Source organism: Cimex lectularius, unplaced genomic scaffold, assembly GCF_000648675.2.
Source record: "Cimex lectularius strain Harlan isolate CLEC.00 unplaced genomic scaffold, Clec_2.1 scaffold10, whole genome shotgun sequence".
Lineage (NCBI taxonomy): Eukaryota > Metazoa > Arthropoda > Insecta > Hemiptera > Cimicidae > Cimex > Cimex lectularius.
Window position 1 is genome coordinate 2,874,036 of NW_019392665.1, and position 26,224 is coordinate 2,900,259.

General features: G+C 36.6%; 1 protein-coding gene across 3 annotated transcripts in view; it reads left to right on the forward strand.

The window, feature by feature from the left end:
• The window catches only part of LOC106667419 (dipeptidase 1-like), a 357,350-nt gene that overhangs the window by 6,819 nt on the left and 324,307 nt on the right, over positions 1–26,224 (forward strand). For 2 of the 3 annotated variants that reach the window (XM_014395364.2, XM_024225055.1), the window contains exon 1: positions 4,948–5,017. The exons of the other annotated variant lie outside the window; for it this stretch is intronic. The gene's annotated coding sequence lies outside the window, so the exon portion shown is untranslated. Of the gene's footprint in view, positions 1–4,947; positions 5,018–26,224 lie in introns of those variants that run through there. 3 annotated transcript variants of the gene reach the window in all.

The following is a 26,224-nucleotide window of genomic DNA, read 5'->3' on the forward strand; positions in this document are numbered from 1 at the left end:
CCTGATACCCTGGAGATCATCGCCTCCCATACAACGAGGTTAGGTTCGCCAGCTAGGTCATTTCAGCTGTTATGCTGCTTGGTCTCTAGTATCTTCTTTAAGCCAGATGCCCAGGAGATCGTCGTACTTATTGTAAAGGATTGTTCTACTCTCAGAATTCCTTTACAAAAAAATGAATCGACACACCCCACCTCAATTATTTTTATAAATGTAGGAAATGGTCGCTTCTCAACCAAGGAGTTAGGTCTTTTTAAAAAAGATAGTTCCTACTCATTGTAATTTGTTATCAACGATCCGGATTTCGAGCCTACAGCTCATCATCAGGTTGTAGAGCCTTTCATTTCACTCGAAATCCGGATCATTGAAAACAACTTGCTGTGAGTAGGAACTATCTTTTTAAAAAGATTGAACAACCCACTCACTCCACAATTTGTCATTTCTATTAACGGTATTAGGCTCCAGGGGTTACCGACATCTGGATAATTTCAGCCCTCAATGCATGCAAAACATAATCTAGCCTAAAATTAACTTCTATAATATGGTGTGTCGACCCTATGGTCTATATCTCAGGGGAATTCACCTACCCAGTTATGCTGCTTGGTCTCTAGTAACTACCTTAAGCCTGAAGCCCAGGAGTTCGTCGCACGTTTTTTTGTGAAGGATTGTTCTACTCACAGAATTCCTTTACAAAAAATGAATCGACACACCCCACCTCATTTTTCTATTAATTTAGGAGATCGTCGCTTTCCAACCAACGGGATAGGTTCCAGGGACGTTCAACCGCTAGGTTATTTCAGCCCCTAACGCATGCAAAACATAATCTAGCCTAAAATTAACTTCTATAATATGGTGTGTCGACCCTATGGTCTATACCTCAGGGGAGTTCACCTACCCAGTTATGCTGCTGGGTCACAAGTATTCCCCCTTAACCTAATGCCCTGGAGATCGTCGCCTCCGAAACAACGGGGTTAGGTTCCAGGGGGTTTTAACAGCTAGGTCATTTCAGCCCCCAACACATGAAAAACATAATCTAGCCTACAATTACCTTATATAATATGGTGTATTGACTCTATGGCCCAAATCCCAGGGGAGTTCAACTACCCAGTTATGCTGCTGGGTCGCTAGTAATCCCCTAAGTAAGTAGTAAAACCCTTAACCACGATGGCCTGGAGATGGTCTCTCCCCAATTAACGGGGTTAGGTTCCAGGAGTTTTCGACAGGTAGGTCATTTCAGCCGTTATGCTGCTTGGTCTCTAGTATCTCCCTTAAGCCAGATGCCCAGATGATCGTCGCACTTTTTTGTAAAGGATTGTTCTACTGACACACCCCACCTCAATTTTTCTATTAATTTAGGAGATCGTCGCTTTCCAACCAACGTGGATAGGTTCCAGGGACGTTCGACCGCTAGGTTATTTCAGCCCCTAACGCATGCAAAACATAATCTAGACTAAAACTAACTACTTCTATAATACAGTGTGTTGACCCTATGGTATGTATCTCAGGAGAGTCACCTACCCAGTTATGCTGCTGGGTCGCTAGTATCTTCCTTAGCAGTCATGGCCGGGAGATCGTCCCTTTCGAACCAACGGGGCCTTTGGACAACCAGGCCATTTCAGCCCCCAACGCATGCAAAACATAATCTAGACTAAAACTAACTAACTTGTATAATACAGTGTGTTGACCCTATGGACTATATCTCAGGGGAGTTCACCAACCTAGTTATGCTGCTGGGTCGCCAGTATCCTCCTTAACAGTCATGCCCAGGAGATCGTCCCCTCCTAACCAAACGGTCTTTGGACAGCTAGGCCATTTTAGCCCCCAACGCTTGCAAAATATAATCTAGTTTAAAACAAACTTCTACGTACTGTCGCACAAATAAATACATTCACTCCTTTGTACATTGAACTCATTCTGATTAGTCGGTGAAGTATTCGCTATTTCGATATTCTTTCAACGGCCTTCCACACAGTATCTAAATTAGGATCAATGGTGGACTTTTATAATTATTTCTCCTATCGACCCTGGACACACACACACACACACTGCTGAGGGGCGATAGTGTCGCTATATTTCACCATCAGCCTCTCCTTTTTTCATATTCTTATCGTATATAATAGTTTTTTCTTTTGACTTGCTTTAATTTTCAAACTTAGTTCTATTCGACTATTACGGTTCAAGAGAAGAGAAGGAAAATTTAAAACCCAAAACTAAAATTTTAATCGAATTTACAGTCCGATTTGTCTGGAAACTGAACACGTCAACGCTCGTTTCTCGACGTTTTTAAAGGTTGTGAGGCGAAGACAATTTTGTTGCCCCAGTTCTTGAGATATCCGGCCTTTGAACGATGCTTAATCATGTGCATGATTGCGCCTGGCTCAACGCTTCTCTTTTTTACCCGTCTCAAAGCGGGGCGCATGCTATGTTTGCTGAATTCTGAACATAAATCGCCCCCGGAGAGTAACAGTGGACGTCTAGAGGATTGAGCATTTCCTGCAGGAACACTAAATAATGTCTCCCTCTCACGGTCTCTTTTGAGACGGATTTTCCACAGGCTCGAAGAGACGACGGGGTATGAGGACACGTCAAAATTTTGAGCATTTACAGAGAAAAATAGTTGGAAAGGAAAATCAACCTAAAAACTAGTGAAATGTCACCAAATGTCTTTCAACTTTCAAAACTGCAACTTATCTTGATTAATTTAGTATAATTTTTATAAAACACAATAATCAGATTTTTCATACTCTACAGGGAGAGAAGAAGGATCAAAAGAAATCAATGTGGTTTAGTCGGTTGAAAAATCAGAGAAATGTCTGCGATGTCAAAATTTTATATTTTCCATTTTGACCGTGTAATACTGATAATTGTAGACCAATAAAACTAAAATAAACAGAAAAATGTAGTTTAGATGCTAACAGGAAAAAAGTCCAAATGCTTAGTAAAAAACCGACCAGGGAAGGTTTTCATCTTTATTGCGCTCGTACGATCAAGATTGCACGTTTGGTCCGCCCCTCCTTGCTCTAACCCTCCCTGAAAACGAGTATCAGCTGGATGCTAATTAGCCGAATTGATTTATCCGCTGATTTGGCATCGAAGATAGTTAAGCAGCAAGGTGCGAAGGGGGTCAGCGTCTCGCCCCTCCCTACTTATAACCCTGACATAGCGCCATTTCACTGTAGCCGAGCGATCAGAGAGTCAGAATCTTGGTTCGTAGGTCATTAGTTCGATTACTATCGTCGCTCCTGAAATTTTCTTTTACTAATCCTTTCCCCAAATATAAATATATCAGCATAGTTCCATTTTCTAGCTAATATGGAAGGTCATAAGGACATTAAAAAAAGAAAAAACCAGGTGCTTCACCAAGCACGAAAAATATCTCAGTTTATAAAATATGAATAATATCTTCATCTACTTCCAAGCCGTACGGTCAATGATTCTAAGATACTTACGCCGCAAGGTGCGAATGGGGGGGGGGGGTCAGCGTCTTGCCCCTCCCTGCTTATAACCCTGACATCGCGCCATTTGACTGTAGCCGAGTGATTAGAGCGTCCGAAGGTTCGTCGGTCATTGGTTCGATTACTCCCGTCGCTCCTGAAATTTTGGTTTAGTACTCCCATCCCCAACAAAATATAAATCAATTAGTATGATTCGGTTTCCAGGTAAATATGGAAGATCATAAGGACATTAAAAAAAGAAAAAACCGGTTCTTCACTAAGCAAGAAGAAATATCACAGTTTAAAAAATAATATCTTAATCTACTTCCAAGCCGTACGTTCAATGACTCTGATAATTATGCCGGAAGGTACGAAGGGGGTCAGCGTCTTGCCCCTCCCTGCTTATAACCCTGACTTCGCGCCATGTTACTGTAGCCAAGCGATCAGAGAGTCAGAATCTTGGTTCGTAGGTCATTGGTTAGATTACTACGGTCGCTCCTGAAATTTTGGTTTAGTAATTCCATCCCCCACAAAATATAAATCAATTAGTATGATTCGGTTTCCAGGGAAATATGGAAGAACATTAGGACATAAAAAAAAGAAAACACCCGGTTCTTCACCAAGCAAAAAGAAATATCACAGTTAAAAAAAATATTGATCTACTTCCCAGAATTAGGTGGGAAGGGGGTCAGCATCTTGCCCCTCCCTGCTTATAACATCGTGCCATTTGACTGTAGCCGAGTGATTAGAGCGTCAAAATCTTGGTTCGTAGGTCATTGGCTCGATTACTCCCATCACTCCTGAAATTTTCTTTTACTAATACTTTCCCCCAGAAAATATAAATCAATTAGTAAGATTCGGTTTCATAAGGTCATAAAAAAAGGAATGGGTTCTTCACCAAGCAGGAGGAAATATCACAGCTTTAAAAAATATCCACCTACTTCCTCCAATTAGGTGTACTGACAAGATATCCAGATTTAAGGGAGGACAGCGATTTGCTTCTCCCTACTTATAACCCTGACGATACGCTATTTTACACAAGGACTTTTCTAATCAACAGTGCAAAGTCGAAATGGGTCAGCGTTTTGCCTTTCCCTACTTATATGTCCGAATCCTTTACTCAAGCATTAAAATGAGTTTTTGCTTTATAAAAAAAGGAAAAAGTTAGTAATGATTTGTGAATGTGGAAAATTAGCCTTTCCACATTTAGAGCGAGAGTGTACGGACCATCTTTTCTCACGAATTGATCTTTAAATGGTTATTTTCACAATTAGGAAGAAGGAAAAGTTCTAGTTCAAATTCAACAAGGGCCAAACAGTCGGGCTTGTGCAAACTTCTGTCATATTTCATCCGTGTGTTTGGCAAAAGCAGCGAGACGATACGGGCCGGATTTTTCCTTTTCAGGAAATCCGTAAAGCCTCGGCCTCCGCAGACATATTCCGGGCGGGGGCAGCGGGCTCTCGAGCGGGGGCGGAAAGGGGGCGCCGCCCCCACCACTCGAAAAACATCAGTCTAGGCCGGATCTCGGTAGCTCGCGTATCAACCGCCCCAGCTATGTATTTTGTACTAAAACAACGTTGAAGAGGGTGAGTTTAGAAACAAGCATAAATAATTACATTGTGCCATTTTTCAACATCGGATTGACTTGATATCTCGAATAAAATCGAATCGAAACTCGGCCTGTTGCTATCTCAAAATGAAACCGGATTGTAGGGAAATTTTTTATTCGTTTTGGCTCAATTTCGAATTTGGCCTTTGTTAAATTATCCCACCAACTTTAAACTTAAGTTTTGTCGCCGATTGGATTAAAGAAGTAAACCCCAAGTACGAATTTTTGTAAACATATTTTATACCAAATCTTTTATACAATTTTTACAAAACTTAGCAAAGTTTTTAACTAGAAAAGCCAATTTTTTCTTAGCATTTCTTTATCTTGAAAAATAACTAAATTTTTTAAATGTAATCTTTACTCCTTCAAAACGTCACCCAGAAACTAGAATTAACATTTTCATTAAAATGGTAATAAAAGAAAAAAATAAACAAATAATTGATACTAATTTGACTGGAAAATTATGTTCTTTCTAGGTTTAATATGTTAAAATTTTCGAAAGAACTTTTATTTATTTGGAAAAAGCTGGATTCGTGGAATACGAACTGTTGAATATATTTCACATTGTTGGGGTTAAATTTTGATAATAATTTTGTCTACTGTATTAAAGTCTGTTATTTATGAATATTTCTCGTAAAATAATTATACGACAATTTTAAGAAAAAAACCCACAATTTATTAGCCGACGATGAAAATCCGATTGGTTAGAAATATTAAGTATTTCGAATATTTTTTTTGTTTGGCTCACAACCAAATTGGCTAACACGTCATAACTAATATAATCAAAGTTAAATTAATTATTAACCGTGCACTAGAAATTAATTATACGACAATTTGCAAGAAAAAACGCCACATTTCTTTACTAGCCGACAATGAAAATTCGATTGACCAGAAATTTGAATTAGTTAGAATATTTTTTTTTGGCTGTCACGACCAAATTGTCTATCAAATTATAAATAATATAAACAAAGTTAAATTAATTATTAACCGAGTACTAGAAATTAATTATACGACAATTTGCAAGAAAAAACGCCACATTTCTTTACTAGCCGACAATGAAAATTCGATTGACCAGAAATTTGAATTAGTTAGAATATTTTTTTTGGCTGTCACGACCAAATTGTCTAACAAATTATAAATAATATAAACAAAGTTAAATTAATTATTAACCGAGTACTAGAAATTAATTATACGACAATTTGCAAGAAAAAACGCCACATTTCTTTTCTAGCCAACAATGAAAATCCGATTGGTTAAAAATATTAAGTATTTCGAATATTTTTTTTTTGGATGTCATGACCAAATTGGCTTACACGTCATAACTAATATAATAAAAGTTAAATTAATTATTAACTGTGTACTAGAAAATAATTATACGACAATGTGCAAAAAAAAAAAAAACAAAAAAAAAATAAATTTTTAACTTGAAAAGTCGATTTTTTCTTATTACCACTGTTTGTTATTTCTTTATCTAGGAAAATAAAGAAATTTAAATCTATACTTCTTCAAAACGTTTCCCAGAAACTAAAATTAATATTTTCATTAAAATGGTAATGAAAAAATTAAATTGCCAATAATTGATACTAGTTTGACTGGGAAATTATGTTCTTTCCAGGTTAAATATGCTAAACTTTTCGAAAGAACTTTTCTTTATTTGGAAAAAGCTGGATTTCGTTTATATTTTTCAAAAATCTGCACAGTTTCTAATTTTTTAATAAATAGTTCAAAATTTATAGAAATATTGGCCAAAAATCAACAAGTCTTTCGAATATTGTTTTTTCGTCTATGTTACTAAATTTTTACCAAGTTGGAAGTAATGTATACTTTTTTATAATAAAAAGAAAAAATAATGAAAAATAAAGTAAAATAAATAGAACGGACTATTAAATATATTCACATTTTTGGGTTTAATTTTATATTAATTTTGTCTAGTGTATTAAAATCTGTTATTTACGAACATTTATCGTAAAATAATTATACGACAATTTTTAAGAAAAAAAGCCACAATTTATTAGCCGACAATGAAATCCGATTGTTAGAAATATTAATTACTTCGTTTTTTTTTTGGCTCTCACAACCAAATTGTCTAACAAGTCATAACTAATATAGTTAAAGTTAAATTAATTATTAACCGTGTACTAGAAATTAATTATACGACAAATTGCAAGAAAAAAATCACATTTCTATTCTATCCGACAATAAAAATTAAATTGATTAAAAATATTAATTATTTCGAATTTTTTTTGGCTATCCCAACCAAATTGACTAACAAGTTATAAATTATAAGTTAAATTAATTATTAACCGCGAACTAGAAATTAATTACACGACAATTTGCAAGAAAAAACGCCACATTTCTTTACTACCTGACAATAAAAATTAGATTGATTAGAAATATTAATTATTTCGAATTTTTTTTTGCTATCTCAACCAAATTGACTAACAAGTTATAAATTATAAGTTAAATTAATTATTAACCGCGAACTAGAAATTAATTATACGACAATTTGCAAGAAAAAACGCCACATTTCTTTACTACCCGACAATGAATATCCGATTGGTTGGAAATATTAATTATTTAGAATTTTTTTTTGCAACAATAATCCATTCTCCAGGCTTTTTAAAATAATAATTAACATTATGAACGAAGTCTGTTTTTTGTTTTAAATTTTGGTTTATTATTTGTGGGATAATAAGTGTTATTTTGGCATTTGGTGCTAAAAATGCTAGTCGACCGGGAATCGTACGTTGTACGGTGAAGGTGTTAGTCTGCTGTCGTGCCAGGTGGGTTTGCCAAGTTCAGAGATCGTTTTTCTCCTGGAACAAAAGAAGGTCAAGTCTTTAATTGAAAGTAATCGAATAGATATGATTATAGAAATGGCTTAATTTAGCGTATCAAAGGCGAAATTCGAGTCAATCAAAAATAGATAAATAAATATATTTAAAATTTATTTTTAGAAGAAAGTATATTGCTTTTTGTTTTTCTTTAACGACTTGTTGTCCGACATTGTTAAATTGTTACACTTGGACTGGGCTTCAGAGACTATCTACAACTTTGAAATTACCATCAGATATTAAAACTTTGGGGAGGGGGCTGTCACGACCAAATTGTCTAAGTTATAGATAATAGACAAAGTTAAATTAATTATTAACCGTGTAATAATTAATTTGAAAATAATTATACGACAGTTTTCAAGAAAAAAAAAAACCCGCCATGTTTCTTTATTAGCCGTCAATGTATATCAGATTGAAAAATGAATCAAAATTGATAATTATTTAGGAGATTTTTTTGGGTTCTCACAACCAAATCGTCTAACAGGTTATAAATAATATAGGCAAAGTTGAATCAATTACTAACCGTGTACTATAAAATAATTACACGACAATTTTAAAGGGGGGGGGAAGCCACATTTCTTTTACCAGCCGACAATGAAAATCCGATTGGTTAGAAATGTTAATTATTTCGAATATATTTTTTTTTTGGCTGTCACGACTTAATTGTCCAATAAGTTATAAATAATATAGTCAAAGCTAAATTAATTATCAACCGTATACTACAAAATAATTTACGATAATTTTATAGGGGGGAAAAACGCCACATTTCTTTTACCAGTCGACAATGAAAATACGATTGGTTAGAAATGTTAATTATTTCGAATATATTTTTTTTGGCTGTCACGACTTAATTGTTCAATAAGTTACAAATAATATAGTCAAAGTTAAATTAATTATCAATCATATACTACAAAATAATTATACGATAATTTTATAGGGGGGAAAAAACGCCACATTTCTTTTACCAGCCGACAATGAAAATCCGATTGGTTAGAAATGTTAATTATTTCGAACATATTTTTTTTTTGGCTGTCACGACTTAATTGTTCAATAAGTTATAAATAATATAGTCAAAGTTAAATTAATTATCAACTGTGTACTACAAAATAATTATACGACCATTTTCAAGAAAAAACGTTTGTACACATAACATTAAATTATACAAATCAAAATTCATTGACAGAAATAAAAGCCTGTGATACCTTCATTAAATACATTTTGTATGCATATTCAAAAACAAGGACTTGAAAGTTTTGGACATACAATTGTAAAGTTGGGCATACAGTAATTTGTATAATTTTTTGACTTTTTAAATCTAGTTAATGGAACGTATAATTTTAGAGCGTTACGAGTAGAATATTTATATATATTATTTACAGGGTCAAATTTATTCCTATTTTTCTATACGTAGATTACACAATAATTGTAAATACATGGTAGTGTGAGCAGAACTAATTTAGTAAAACTTCAAAAAAAAAGTTTATTGATCCTCAAGACTGTCAATAAATGGCTTGAATAAATAAATGCATAGTAAACACTTTTAATTACTTTTAGGGAATCCAGACTCAAAATACTCATTGGACGGGTTTCAAATTTATCGCCTGGCCACAAAACGACTTTTTTACCTGACCCCCCATTACATCGACAAGATATCCAGTTTGCTTAAATTCCAGATATTTCAATGTTTCATTTTTGACTATGTCAAAAATTTCTTTATGCGAAAATCTAATCACTGGTGACGGTTGACTATATCTTTGGAAATTTACAATTCACACCAGGCTGGGTGTTGTTAGAGGATCAGAAAGAACAGCTGCTACGAGGTCGTGGGGGTTCCAACTGTCATTCCGAAATTTTTTTTTTAAATAGTTGATTATCTTCACCATTTTGGATCTATATTCTCAAAATACTTTTTTAAAGCGGATTTTCTTAAAATCTCACGAATCTAGAGGTTTACACGTTATTATAAATTAAATCTTAAACATTTCTTCATATCCTTCGATTTAATTAGTGATCAGTCTTCAAATTTTTAATTGTATATTTGAAAACGATGTGGATTGAGGAAGATCAGAAAGAAAATCACTCGATTTGTTCATCGAGCATTTCATGAATTAAAATTTTCATGAACTTAACCAGGACTTTGTAAACAACCATAACAACGTGGAAGCAAGCTCGATCTGATGTTTTAATGAACCCGAAACCACAATTTTCGAGTTTTTTAAGGTTTTTTAGGTAGTTTTTTTTTAAATTGGTAAATAAATTTTTAAAGTTTTTATATTTAAATATTTTTTGTATATTTTTACATTTTTGAATATTTATTTCTTGAAAACAAGAGTGGATGGTAGTGAGCCATCTTGATGATTTTTAACCTCTTCCCTGATTTTTTAAAAATTTATATTTTCTATGAATAGTCAATAGTTGAAAATTGGTGTTTACTTTGTGGCCTAAAAGAGAAAATATGTATCCAATTATTTTTGAGATTGATAGAATTTGAGATTTTTTCTTGATTGCTTCAGGCTAATGAGCCTGCGTTTTGGATATTTTCGTCGATTGAAAGAAATTTAGTTAATTATTAACCGTAACTAAAATAAACTATAATCAACTGAGTGCTAAAACGTAGAAATTATAAAATTTCCAGTTGGTCATTTTGGTCTATCTTCGCCGTTTTGTATTTGTACAAGACATTGTAAGACGTATTTTTGCTTTTGTTGTTTTTTGTGACTCATCCTCCTGTACACCGCAGAGGAGACATCGAGAGGAAATCTCACAACGGTCAAATTGTTCGTAAATGAATGAACGACCAGTGTAAGATAATGATGGATCTTCAGTAGTAGACCAACCACTGAGGATGGCGAGAAGACTAAACGTCCTACAGACCAAAACATCAAGGATAAGTTTTTGTTTGTTGACGTACGAACTAATCGAAGGAAATCGACTGTTGGTAAAATATTCAGAAGTTTGTTTACTGTGGGATTTCCTTTTTATATCTGCGGAGTGGATGACCTGTAGTAATCATCACTGAAGATGGCGAGGAGACTAAACTTCCTAGAGACGAATTCATCAAGGATAGGTTTTTTTTTGTTCACGTACGAACTAATCGAAGGAAATCGAGTGATGGTAAAATATTCAGACGTTTGTTTACTGTAGGATTTTCTTTTTATACCTGCGGAGTGGATGACCTGCAGTAATCATCACTGAAGATGGCGAGAAGACTAAACGTCCTAGAGACGAATTTATCAAGGATAGGTTTTTGCTTGTTCACGTACGAACTAATCGAAGGAAATCGAGTGATGGTAAAATATTCAGACGTTTGTTTACTGTGGGATTTCCTTTTTATACCTGCGGAGTGGCTAACCTGTAGTAATCATCACTGAAGATGGCGAGAAGACTAAACGTCCTAGAGACGAAAACATCAAGGATAAGTTTTTGTTTGTTCACGTACGAACTAATCGAAGGAAATCGAGTGATAGTAAAATATTCAGTCGTTTGTTTACTGTAGGATTTTCTTTTTATACCTGCGGAGTGGCTAACCTGTAGTAATCATCACTGAAGATGGCGAGAAGACTAAACGTCCTAGAGACGAAAACATCAAGGATAAGTTTTTGTTTGTTCACGTACGAACTAGTCGAAAGAAATCGAGTGATGGTAAAATATTCAGACGTTTGTTTACTGTGCGATTTCCTTTTTATACCTGTAGTAATCATCACTGAAGATGTCGAGAAGACTAAACGTATCTTAGGGGCGTAAACAGCAAGAATAATTAATTGTTTGTTCACACTCTAAAAAGCGAATGAGATGATTAACACCGTAAAATATTGAGAATTTGGTTTATTGTGAGGTTTCTTTTGAATACTTTTGAATGAAGTAGTAGACACACCACTGAAGACTGCGAGAAAACTAAACGTGTCTTACAAGCTAAAATAGCAAGGAAATGAAATGTTTATGAAAAGCGAGTGTAAGGGGATCCAGTGATGTTTCACACAGTATTCGGCAAGTGAATTGTCTTTAGTAGTATACACACCACTGAAGATTGCGAGAAGACTAAACATGTCTTATAAGCCAAAATGGCAAGGGTAATGAATTATTATGAAACGAGAGTGGGGGATTCAGAGATGATTTATACTGAATTCGCCAAGGTAGTAAACACGGTGCTGATGCTGGCGGGAAGACTAAGTATGTGTTACAAGCCAAATAGCAAGGATAATAAATTTTTGATGAACAGGGAGTATAATTAATAAACCAAACATCGACGCCGGATTTATTCTAGCGAGTCAAAATCGGTAAAGTTTCGTAAACATTTGGTTTTTAGCGTTGATTGTTTTTTTGTTCTTGCTGGAAGCAATTTGATAATTGAACCACGTTATTGAGCGGGATGAGAAAATCGGTCATTTTACGCCAATCCCGTCAAAAGCGGCCAATCTTCAAATTGAGACTGGAGAAAAACAAACCAAGGAAGAGGGAATCATGGCGAATTTCCGCCCGATGTCCTCCAAACCGGCCCGGGGAATATTTTTAGAATTTTTTTTAAATCGTGATTTCCATAGGATCGCTATTTTATACGGAACCGACGAGGAGATGATTCGCCCTATCTTTCGCGTCAGGACGTAGGCCGATAGGGCTCAGATCCTTTTAGATATTGGCAAATCCATTTTTAATACATTACGCGATTCTGGGAGCGTAAGGGAAGCTAATAAATCGGCTTTTTGATTTTCGGCCCGATTTCGAAAAAGCGAAGGCACGACGAAACAAAACGGGCCGCCGTTCTCATAACCGAGAAGATATATAATACGAGCGACTCGATACGGCATGAACGAGGGTGCTTTTTTTCCCTTTGCAACCCCCGCCTGAAAAGAAGACATACAAAACGCTTAATACCGCCGAGATTAAAAAAGGAAAATCTAGCTCGTTTGTAAGGCGGAGTTGGAAAAGTAGTAATTATTGTTAATAAAACATTTCTCAGAATAAACCGTGACTAAATTAAAACAAAAAAAATCTTATTCCGCAGGATCTCACTTTTAAAGATTAAGGCCTATTTTAACCACACATTCTCGGGTCGAATTACAGCTAACACAGTTTTCTACAGATAATACACGCGGCCGAGGATAAAATTTCCTACCTTTTCTTTTTTTTTCTACTCGGCAAATATTTGTGGACCCTGGCCGACCCGCCATTTCAATAAGACCTGTCATAAACGGAAAACCGGCGACGGGCACGTAAGGCGGGCGAAACATTGCCGAGGGCGTAAAAAGAGCGTAAAACGCAACAAACCCGACTTGATTCAATTAAGTCAACTCTGTCGTAACGCCGTATATATACGTATACGTTAAACCGTCCTGAACAACTGAACATTCCTTATTTCACTTTGAGTAGGGGTCAAATAAAAAATAACATTATGTACTAAGGATTTACTAATCAGTTTCAGGAAAAAAGTCATATCTAACAATGAAAATCCGATTGATTAGAAATATTAATTTTTTAGAATTTTTTTTGGCATTCACGACAAATTGCCTAACAAGTTATAAATAGAAAAGGCGAATAAATTAAATATTAACCGTGTACCAGAATATAATTATACCACTTTTTTCAAGAAAAAAAGGGCCTCAATTTCTTTATTAGCGAACAATGAAAATCCGATTGATTAGAAATATTAATTACTTAGAATGTTTTTTTTTGACAGTCACGACCAAATTGTCTTACAAGTTATAAATAATATAAACAAAGTTAAATTAATTATTAACCGATTGCGTAGAAATAATAATTATTTTGAATTTATGTTTTTGGCTGTCACGACCAAATTGTCCAAGTTATAAATAATATAGACAAAGATAAATTAATTATTAACCGTGTAATATTTAATTTGAAAATAATTATACGATAGTTAAAAAAAAGCCACATTTCTTTACTAACCGACATTGGAAATCCGATTGGTTAAAAAATTAATTATTTAGAATATTTTTTTGGCTCTCACAACCAAATTGTCTAACAAGTCATAACTAATATAGTCAAAATTAAATTAATTATTAACTGTGTAATAATTAATTTGCAAATAATTATACGACAGTTATCAAGAAAAAAAACCACATTTTACTAGCCGACAATGGAAATCCGATTGGTTAGAAATATTAATTATTTAGAATATATTTTTTTGGCTCTCACAATTGTCTAACTATTATAGCCAAAGTTAAATTAATTATTGGCCGTGTACCAGAAAATAATGATACCACTTTTTGAAGAAAAAAGCCATATTTCTTTACTAGCTGACAATGGAAATCCGATTGGTTAGAAATATTAATTATTTAGAATATATTTTTTTTTGGCTCTCACAATTGTCTAACTAATATAACCAAAGTTAAATTAATTATTAATCGTGTACTAGAAAATAATTATACCACTTTTTCAAGAAAAAAGTCATATTTCTTTACTAGCTGACAATGGAAATCCGATTGGTTAGAAATATTAATTATTTAGAATATATTTTTTTTTGGCTCTCACTATTGTCTAACTAATATAGCCAAACTTAAATTAATTATTAACCGTGTACCAGAAAATAAGTATACCACTTTTTCAAGAAAAAAAAGTCATATTTGTTTACTAGCCAACAATGAATGTCCATCCGATTAGTTAGAAATATTAATTATTTAGTCCTTTTTTAAACCAATACTTAACATAAAGATGAATTAATTGAAAGAATTTATTTTTAATATTCGATTTTTCTTGTCAAAAAGTGTCTTTCAGATTTGGTTATTTGCAGAAAAAAGGTATATAATAAAAAGAAATAACGTGTAACACTGGACACAATCGTCAGCCTGGAAATAAAAGAGGCGGGGAAAAAATTGGTACAATCATCCTTTTTCCCCCTTCGCCCGCAATCATAATTGCATCGCGATTTTATCAAAGATGGTGACAAGGGAGGGAAAAAATAAATAAAAAATAAACGAAGGCGGTAATAAATCGTCTGAAACAGCACAAAAAAGGGAGAATCCTCTTCAAAATAATTTATTTTTCTAAGCAAGCCTTTCTTCATTATGATTAGGGATTCGTCTGTCATCCCATTTTAGAGTTGGGTCTCAATTTTTTGTGTTCGCTGTCATTTTTCACTGAGCTTTCTTGTATTTTCCAGGGAAAAATAAAACGAGAATTGTTGTTTTAATCATCATTTCAATTCATTTGACGGAATATTTTAAACAATTTTTTCCAATTTTCCATTGAATCTGTTGTTATTTCAACTTCCGACAAGATAATTATTCAGAAATCGTGAGGTGCGGTCTGGTGTGATAGGTTTCAGAAAATGTTTCTTTATCGTGCCAACATTTCGATCATTATTGAGATCATCTTCAGGGCCTCGGATTCACAAACATTGTTTACATATTGCAATTACATTTTGGATGTGGAAAAGTGAATTTATACAATGCAACGCAACACGACACGCAAGAATGACACCATTACACAGAAGACAAACACTTTGAGTGAGTAGAAATACTTTGATTGAATATAAAAAATATATTTTGATTGTATAAATTCACTTTTCCACATCCAAAATGTAATTGTAATATGTAAACAATGTTTGTAAATCCCAGGCCCTGAAGATGATCTCAATAAAGATCGAAACGTTGGCACGATATAGAAAATGTTTTTCTGAAACCTACATCACACCAGACCGCATCTCTCGATTTCTAAATAAATACCTCTGTGAACCTTCAATATTAGAGCCAAATTTAAAATTTGAAGTTTGATCGTTTCTGATCTTTTTTCTGCTTATTTTACCTCTTTGTAAACATGTGTAGCATGTTATGGCTCCGTTTACTTTTCACAAATACATAAAATCGACCGAACAACTTACAAATATGACGCAAACCAACCGTTCAAAATGGCGTACGGAACGTGCCTGATTGACGCAAACTAGGTGGACGAAGATCGAAAAAGACTATTGGTTCTGAAAATATTTTTTATGCCTGTTAAGCCTCAAAATCGGGGGACCGCGGTAGCCGAGTGGTTAGCATGAGAGACTCTCACGCCGCGGTCGTGGGTTCGATTCCCACCGTCGCCTCTGGCCCTTTTTTCCCGATAACCCCCAATTTGAACACACATGCCAAAATTAATCAGGAAAAAGAGAAAGCAACAGTCCTCTATACCTGAAAACTGAAAAACAAAGAAAAGAAATGAAATTTTCTTTTCTGAGATTTTTCCTATTTATTTTGTTTTAATTAAGAGTGAATTTAAAGGTAAGGGACTGGTTCACCTTCCTACTAGGAAAAAAGTGGAATCGACAACACGAGGGCTGGAAAAAACAACAAAGCCCCAGGAGAGGCGCTTGAGAAGGGGTCTCTGTCTCTCATACCATAGCTGGTTGCTATGGTATGGGAGACTGAGACCCTCAGACACTCATTAGGTCATGGCTATCGTTTGCTCAATCCACAAAAATAATTAATGGTGTACCGCAAAAATAATGAAGCACGGTATACAAGGTATGAGCGAGGATCGTAATTACGAGGTGAAACTATAACAGGAGATCAATTCTGGATCAACTGATCCACACCGTCTAGATTTTCATCTGGGTTTGTTAGAAAAGTGTATAAATATAACATAGACTTATTTCAGTTCTTTGTGGACTTCCGGCAGTATTTTGTTCCAGACTGGTGCCATTAGCACAACGCCAACTGCGGCCCTGGAAGTTTTGTTAAACCTCCCACCAGTTCACATTTTAATCCAAGGAGAAGCCAGAGCAGCAGCCCACAGGATCATAAATGGACAACCATCTGCTAGAATAGGCCATGTGAATAAACAATTGAAACTGAGGGAGGGGATACAGGCAGATGCTACTAGGTATGCCAACTGATGCCACTACTCCAAAGTACAACTTCAACAAGAAGTACAAAATACTGATACCAGAACGGGAAGAATGGCCAAGGGAACACCGCTAAAGGCAAATTCCTACTGGTATACTGACGGATTCAAAACCGACAAGAGTACGGGAGCTGAGGTTTTCGGGATGAACCCCAAAACCGAACTGGCGGTAAACCTAAGCAAGTATGGCTGAAATCATATTGATTGAACAATGCGCCAGAGAAATAAACAGGCTAGGAATACATTCCCGGAAGATAGCCATTTTCTCTGACAGCCAGACAGCTTTCAGGGTCTTAGCCTCATGCGAGGCGAAGGCAAAGAGTGTTTGGAAATGGAGGCATGGAGGCAACGAAAAGGTTGACATGTTGGCCAAAAAGGGATCCGATATGGACTCCATGGGCCAGGAACCCTACTGCGGCTTAGCAGCTTGCTACAAAAGAGGTACGTCTTAAAATGGATCCTTAATGTGTCCAAAACCTGGTGGAACAATGCCACAGGTATGAGGCACCTACGTCCCACCAGACCGCATCTCACGACCTCCAAATAATCATTAAACTGTAATGAAAGTTGACTCGGGTAAGACAGATGATAGACGACTGCAAGGAAGGTCTAGAGATGGTTGACCTCAGAAAGATGCAGATGGACGATGTAGGAGTGTTGGGGGACTGGGCTAGCATTGTAGTGGAGAGCAGAGCTCTTCAAGGGCTGTATCGCCGAGTAAATAAGTAATTTAAAACACCCAAGGATCTTTTAGTAAATAAGAAGCATAAATATTTATAGTAGGGAAAATAAACTTTTCAAAAGTTGTATTTTATTTATGAGAAGTTTACCGTGTCCTTTAGATGGGGCGCAAAATGTATGCAATTCAGCGTTTCTGCTTAAAATTAAGGCGAGAAACTTTGGTCATGCGAGGAAAACTTGTTCGTCGAAAAGGGGAAAAACGGATTGAAGTCTAAAATAGTTACACGGTTTAAAAGTGGGGAAGGTTGTTTCAAATGTGCTTTCTTTCATCCGGTCGGATGTTAACCGCTTAACGAGTTTATTCTCCCTTAAGGTTTTTGTTTTAACGCCAAAAACAACCCCCTTTAACAAAAGGGACGTCATAGCGGATAAATACGCGGAAACGCCGGCGCCTAAACCTTTGCTGGAAAAAGTTTCAAACAAGTTTCTCCACGGAGCAGGACGGCAAAAGTTGTTTATGGGATTGCCGGGCTGAAACGGTTACTTTTCCTTTTCAGTGGATTATTAAATAGGGGTTTTTTTGTCTTTCAGCCCGGGCCGACTTCCGGTCCTGGGGATTGTTTACCCCCGGATCCTTCGGAAGTCCAGGATAGAACGGATCGGGCGGAGGCGTCGGCCTTGTTTTTAATTAATTCGCGCCCACTCGAGCAAAGAGACCAATTCAATTTAGGATAATAGCGTTATTAATTGCATTCGCCTCTTTCCGAGAAAATTACAAAAGATTCGGGGGAATCTTTCGAAAAGGCCGAGTTGTATTAAATGAAAACCATCTCAACAGAGGAGATTTGATTTCGTGAAAAGACTACGATGACACAAGTAAACAACGCGTTTCAATGGAAGGTTCAATAATACGCATTGGCTTAGCACGTACCACCGGGGAAAAGAGAATAAAACGCTGTTAATAGAAAGTAAAAAGCCAAACTTAAAGCACTGGCCTTAATCTGAGTAAAGTCTTGAACAGTTCGGAACTGCGGGAGTACATTGGGAGGAGAAGGAACAGAAAAAAAATTCACTTGTTTGGGTCCATCCATGGGTACACAGGACGGAAGGGTGATGGACTGTCCAGGAAGGGCATCTCAGCAACACTATGCATGTGTAACAGATAACAGCTCCCCGTGGCAAGTTGATAAATCCTGATTACACGACATTTGAAAACTGGCAAAAAGGGAAAATTCGAAAGGTTGTAGGTTGAGATGAGAAGTTGGAGTCGGAGGGATCAAAGTCACGATAGCTCAAGTGGTTAGAGCAGGGGCGTATTCAGCCGAAGGTCGTGGGTTCGAATCCCGCTCGTGACACTACCATTTTCATCTCAACCAAGACCTTACATAAAAAGTATAATTAATTGAAACTTCCATAGAAGGTTTCATGAAGTATATCGTATTCGTACGAATTGCTTTAAAGGAAGACGTGAGATATCTGGGAGTCATCTTTGACTAAAGGTCAACATTGATCCAACACCAAGGAAAAGCACATAAAAAGCCAGGCTCTAAAGTCCAAATGATCCTCTGGCTTTAAGTCGGCAGTCCGATGATAAGCTAGGGGTGTGATGGGAGAAAAAACATTTTAGTCGGGAGTAGAATGATTCTGCCAAAAAAAGGAAGAAACCGCAGTAACCCTGCGTTAATAAATTCATTATCTGTTCAAATAAAAAACGAAAAACTAAAATTGTTGGCTGGAAGTTTACTTATAATACTACGTGACGGGTAATCGATGGATGTCATACGATCCTTAACCAATTTAAAAAGTATCGAAACTGAATGAATGTTAGAGAAGACGGTTATCACGCTTCTCAATAAGGCATGACAATAACAAATCGATAACCTTATAGACATTATATGCGACGTGCTATTCATCCAGCTTAAGAGATTTGTTGTTACTCGGGGACAATATTTTTTCCTATGAAAAGGAACGTCAGGAAAATTGATTGTCTCATTATGCATGTATTTTCTGATACGTGATGATCTTATAAATTAAGACAATCATAACTGCCAAAAGTGGAAAAATATCTGAACATATCTTACCTATAATAGACGGCTCCAAAACCGACAAGCGTGTGGGAGCTGGTAAATAAGCTACAGCTTTCCAGTCTGAAATCATAGCAATTGAACAATGTGCTAGAGAAATAAAACGGCTAGGAAATCCCGGAAGACAGTCAAGCAGCACCAAGGGTCCTCATGGAAGGCAAAGAGTGTTTCGAACTGCATGGAGGCCCTGACGGAAGTCAGCGACACTAATGAGCTGACCATGGCATGAGTCATACAGGATCTCTGGGTTCTGAACCCTATTGTGGCTTAGCATCCTGCCACAAAAGAGGGTTTTAAAATGGATCCTTAATGAGTCTAAAACCTGATGGAACAGGTCCGATGGAGGCCCGCGAAGAGATTCATAGAAGGACCGTCCGCAAAACTGACAAAAGAATTACTGGAAGGCAACCGCAACCGAACCAGGATTCTGGTTGGACTCCTGACAGGAAATTGCCATTTAAGAAAGCACATGCACCGTATCGGAGTTCAGACAGAAGAAACATTGTGCAGATACTGCCGGGAAGAGGAGGAGACCGCAGACCATATTTTATGTTTCTGTGAAGGTCTATGTAGGTTGTACCCCTGACAGGGCACTGCCACTTAAGAAGGCACTTGCACCGGATAGGCAGGAGTACAGACAGAAGAACGTGCAAATAGTGCCAGGAAAAGAAAGACACCACAGAATACATTCTATATTTCTATGAAGGTCTATGTAGGTGCAGGTTCTTGCAACTAGGACAAGAAAAATCGCAAGCAAGATCCTACGCCCAGGAGCCGTTGTCAAAGCTGGGGAGGCTGGTTAACAATCTGAAGCTGGCCAGTGAGTTATAAATAACAAGGAAGCACCGGTCGAGGTGCAAGCCTTGTGGCCGCATCTTTTATCCCAATCCTCTATCCCTACTTATAATAAAGAATAGTAAGCCAATGTCACATTTTTATGCTAGGTAGTTCGTCCAGTTTGAAAAAGTTAAAATCAAAGTCTGCTTGACCTCACTGGCTTGGTTAAGACGTATTTCGCCATTTCACCATCTTCAGAGGTGAGTCTGATTGCCCAAAATGATCGATGATGATGAAAAACTCTATATTCTGCTTTATGGTAGCAAATACCACTACCTTGTTAAAAATCGTTACTTTGGATAAAAATACGTATTAATTTATTTTATAGTAGTTAATTTATTATATAGTACTATATTTTCACCATTTTGGTCTGTACTTAAATTTGGTTTTGATATCTGTTGTTCTCCATACTCGTCGTTTTATCAAAACACACTATCTACCAGATAACGAACAGTATACAAATAACGAAATGTTAGGCTTATAAGCGCGTGATTCTCTGATGTCTGGTTTGGTACCTGGTGGAACATACCTTAGGTATGAGGCACGCGAAAAGATTCATAGAAGGACAATTCTCAAAACTTACAAAAAATTAACTGGAAGGCAACCGAACTAGGATTCTGGTTAGACTCCTGACAGGGCATTGCCACTTAAGAAGGCACATGCACAGGATAGGAGTACAGACAGAAGAACAACTGTGCAGATATTGCCAGGAAGAAGAGGAGACCGCAGAACATATTCTGTGAAGATCTATGTAAGTACCAGATAACGAACAATATACAAATAACGAAATGTTAGTCTTATAAGCGGATGATTCTGTGGTGTCTAGTTTGCCATGAATTCTGGAACAAGTTCAAAATTCCACTACCATGACGTGAGATGTAACAATTCAGGGTGATACAGTACACTGCGCCCTTTAAGTGCTATTGCACCTTCGTTCTGTATCTATAGCACACCATTGAGTCTCTATCAAGATATTTGATTATTAGGCCAGGTTTTTATTGTATTTCTTCAACAGTTACCATGTACAGCCTTTATTTTCGGCGCATAAGTGTACCAACACAATTCATTAGCAGGTGCTCCTTGCAGTATATGCACCGTTGGTTAGTTCTTCCTCAAGTGCCCATTGAGTCTGCAATCCTTCGAAGTTTTTTCTTTCTCTGATTCTATTGTCTTTCTTTCCAAATCTCGCCAGAAGAGTTTTGGATTGTCTGCGTCCAGTGAGTTTCCATTGTTTCCTCACGGTCATTGATGTTATGAACCCCTTGCCTCATAAAGGTTCAGCTCCTATCAGCGAGTTTAATAAGCTTAATTACGAATCGAACTTATGAATTCGGCAAGCGCTTCTCACTTGTAAAGTCCGTTTTCAAAAATAAGCTATTCTTTGGTTTGGAAGCAAATTTGTATAATGAACCAAATATTGCACTGATAATTCTCATTACAAGTTTAATAACATATTATGTGGTGTACTTTGAGGTTCAAAGTGTTCTGGAAATTCACTATCATTGACCATAATGATTATGTTGTATGCTCATGGTGCACCAACGTCTGAACCACACTGTATTAATTTTTGTCCAAAATCCTGTCTCAGAATGCATCGAATAGCGATCTTTTTTTTGCACCGCCCAATACATAAAAGAAAATGAAACGCCAAGACATGTTACATAGTACAATCAAGGTTTAAAATAAAAATCTCATGAAATATCCAAACAAAGAAGTCAAATAGTTTTTCAACCCAAGAGCTTTTAAAACGTTGAAATTAAAGACCGCAAAATTGTATATTCAGAACACCCCCCCCCCCAGGGTGAAACCTTACCTTCACATGAACAAATCCTCGAATGTAACAGATCGTCATTTTGAACAGCGCGGTTAAACGTACCCTTGGCCGAACAACCTTACACGTGTCAAATTTCACGTACACAATTACTGACCAGTACCTCGTACAACACCGGTCATACGAGCTCACAACGGGCCTTTAAGTACATCGATCTCGGATTCCGGGAAGTCATAAAGATGTAGCATCCGATTTCTAAACAGCTGTAAAATTTAATTAATAGCTTTTGTAGTCAAAACTGATTTGTGGAGCCTTTGTTTCAAAGAGACAATAACCTAAATTCACACGAATCTCAGAAATCTCACAAAATAATGGTTATAGTCATTTTTGTCATTCGAGAGGGCTTAACGTCATATTGATACTATTATCAATTATGAAGCAGTTTACTCCTTTATTTTCTATAGCAGATTTCACATGTTTAGGACGTTTAGAATCATCCAGATCCGACCATCCGCGCTGTTTCGCTCTGTCAGATTCAATTACTAAAGACTGCGAGAAGCAGAAAGATGTCTGAAGAACAAAAGAGCAAACATTGCCTTGTATCTGATTTTCTGATTAATATTTAATATATAAGATTTTTTCTGATTAATGATTTAAACTCGGACTAAGTTTTATCAAGTCTTACATGATTGTACACAAAGGATTAAGATAAAAAACACTCAGTGCCTTACGTTCTGGAAAGTCCAGGAGTTTCTCAAGGAACAGTTCATGGTTCAACTTTGTTATTTATATCAGATTGAGTAGAGTTGCTGTAATTTCATTTTAGGTGAAAGAGTGGTCTTAGAGATCAAACCTTGAGTGACTTGTGTGGTGATTAGTGNATATATAAATGGTTTGCATAGACATCAAAGGTTGACTTTTTGGATTATATACTTATAATTTACTCTGAGAATAAGTCAATCAATAATCAATAATATCAAATCAAATAAGTAGATAATCCAATGTCAATTTTCTTCTTTTGGATATGGAGAAAGCAAATGTGAAATTTTCTTGTCCCATTTTAAAATTTGCAAAAAATATGAGGTCCCTAATGTTATAACTAGTGTTGTTCATTCATTTCACTACGGTACTGATTGCTAGAATGTTAACAAAAATTTAAGCCATTTCCCTTGTGCTTTACGTTTTGTAAAGTGTTAACGTATCATGAAGTGTGGTTTGGCAATTTAAATTTAATTTTCATGTGTGGCGTTTGGCTCTCTCAACACGTTACAAAACAATGACACATCTACACAGAAAACAAACACTTTGAGCTCTGATGATGATCTCACTAAAGATCGAAACGTTGGCACGGTTTTTCTAAAACCTACGTCACACCAGACCGCATCTCACGATCTCCAAATAATTTTCAATTTTCGTATTGAATCTATTTTGTTTAAATTTAATTTAAAATTAGACAGTATACTCTTGGACAGTCCATGCTCACATACGGGATTATAACATGGGGAGACACTTTTGAGAATGAACCTAGGATATCACATACAGCTCAAATTGCTCTTAAGAAAATATTGTTAAGCAAAAATAGAAAATTTGGCATGATAATATGAAATAAGGTATAAAGATTCTAAAGTACAAATTTATAAGTTATCTGTTAAAGTTTCTCGCATGTATGTCTTCAAAAATAAACTTTTACTTAATCACTTTTGATCGTATAATAAGGTCTATTTTGCTTATAGTGATTACAGTTACTGATTTATATAAACTCAAATCAAGTACAGAGTTGATCACTCCTTGCGGTGTACTGGCAATTCCAGGTCATTTCAGTTATCAGTTTCCAGATCCAACTATTTCTCATTCTCACTTACTCATTTTTACTTACAAAAATAAGAGAAACCTCCAACAGGAATAAAACTAAAATGGAGAGATAACAACAAAACAATGAAGGATCATCCGATACTCATGTCTTCAAGGGACGACATGATCAGGATGTTTGAATTTAATCAAACTTCCAAATAAACCCAGGTACCAAAAAAGAATGGGAACGAGAGTAAAACACCTCCTTTAAGAATGGCTCATAAGAATGTCACACAAGAAGGTACAGTGAACTAAACACTCAAAACCCATTGGACAATACACCATTATCTTCCAAACTGAGGTCCACTCAATCGACAGATGTGCTCAATTCAACTTGACTAAAGGGTACAAAAATAAGAACATAGTTATCATGTCAGATAGCCAAGCAGCCTTTAAAGCACTAAGGTCAAATTTCATTCGTTCAAAGATGGTGTTGAAATGCTAATTAAACTATTAGGTATGCAGAAGAAAGTCAGCCTCTGCTGAGTCCCAGGATACATCGGAGTAGAAGGCAACGAGAAAGCGGACACCCTTGAAGGAAAGCGGCTGCTATACCGCTGATAGGACCCGAACCCTTCTATGGCATAGGAACCCAAACTATCAATAAGTACCTCAGACAAAAGGACAAAAAGAAAATGAAGGATGCGAATCCTAACATGACGCTGCAAACTAAATGGACGTTTAAAGAAGATTGGAATAATCCAAGACGGCACATGCAGATGCTGCAAAGAGTCAAAGGAGACACCATCATACCAACTAACAAGCTGTGGTGCTACACTTGCCCGCAGGAGGAAGTCCTTTGGGTTGTACAATGTGATGACCTTAGAAGAGATTCAACCACTGAAACCAGGCCTACTAATCAGGACTCACCGGTGTGCTATAGGCACAGAATTTTGGATACAATAGCTCTTAAAAGGGGAAGTATATTACACCCCGACTAACACAACTACATCTACATCTACTTATAAAAATACAGTTCATTCAGTTAGGGTGGTGGAGTTCTCGACATTCCTCCATCATCATTAAGTCCTATTGTATAACTAACTTAGTTGAGGGTCGATGGGGGTCGGTATATTTCACAATCGGCGCTCTCACACTTTTGGTTCGCGCTATTAAATACATTTACTCTTAATACAAGCTAGGTACACAAAACTATTGTATTTGGGACAAGACCTGGCACTGTTCGATAAAGTGTGACTCTGTTCGACCTTTCTCAGCGAGGTGTTCGTGGATCAGACAGGTAAGTTGAAAATAAAATAGGCCAGCTTTTAATAACCTGTAAAATATTGCAGCAACATCTACGTCATTGATAGTGGTGAGAAATGCCGAGGTTTTTAGGAGCCAGGGTCATTTGTCGGTTTTATTTTTGATCGATGGCAAGAATTATATTTTAAAACCCTGACGTAGGTGTAAAAGGGTTGAATATTTCTGAAAGCTGTTTTATTTCCCAAATTACAATATTCCTGAATGTACATGATTATTTGGAGGTCGTGAGATGCGGTCTGGTGTGAGGTAGGTTTTAGAAAAACATTTTCTTTATCGTGCCAACGTTTCGATCTTTATTGAGATCGCCTTCAGGGCTCAAAGTGTTTGTTTTCCGTGTAGATGTGTCATTATTGTCTGTCATGTTCAGAGACTCGAGAAGTTTTCGCGACGGAAATTTCCGCTGCACAAGATTACATTCAAAGTACACAGCCAGCGACACACTGAACGTCGTAATATCTCCGTCGAGCTTCGTTGGTGCACCAGTGTCCGTCGACGGAATGTTCACAGAAACCGTCCAAACAGGTCAAAGCAGTGCAAAGAAGATGGGGTGCTCCACACAACCTTAGAAAAAAAGAGGTGTGCAGTCGGACCTGAAGTCAAGCTGATCTAGGATGGAATTGAGACAATTTATTGTGGACGTTCTACAGCCATCCCAAAGTATTGTAAGAACTTGACAGGATAGCGCCGAAGTTCCCCATTTTTGGACTGGGGGAGTTCCTTCCGGAGCACTGCAGCTGAGATGTACAGCTTATTGTACTTTATCCCTGGCTCCATATTTTGGGGGAGGGCTCGCAACACAAATGTGAACTTGAGCCCCGTTGTACCGGTGTTCTTCCATCGAAGAAACTCATTTTTGAAGGGGGTTGGAACCAAATTCAGGGTCGCTGAGATCCGATCCGCCCATTCCATTGATGAGTGCCGTGTCAATTTCTTTCAATTGCGGCCACCGGTCCCCTTAGGCGTCAGAAAAAGTCCAGAGGCGACGGTGGGGATCGAACCCACGACCGCGGGATCTACTA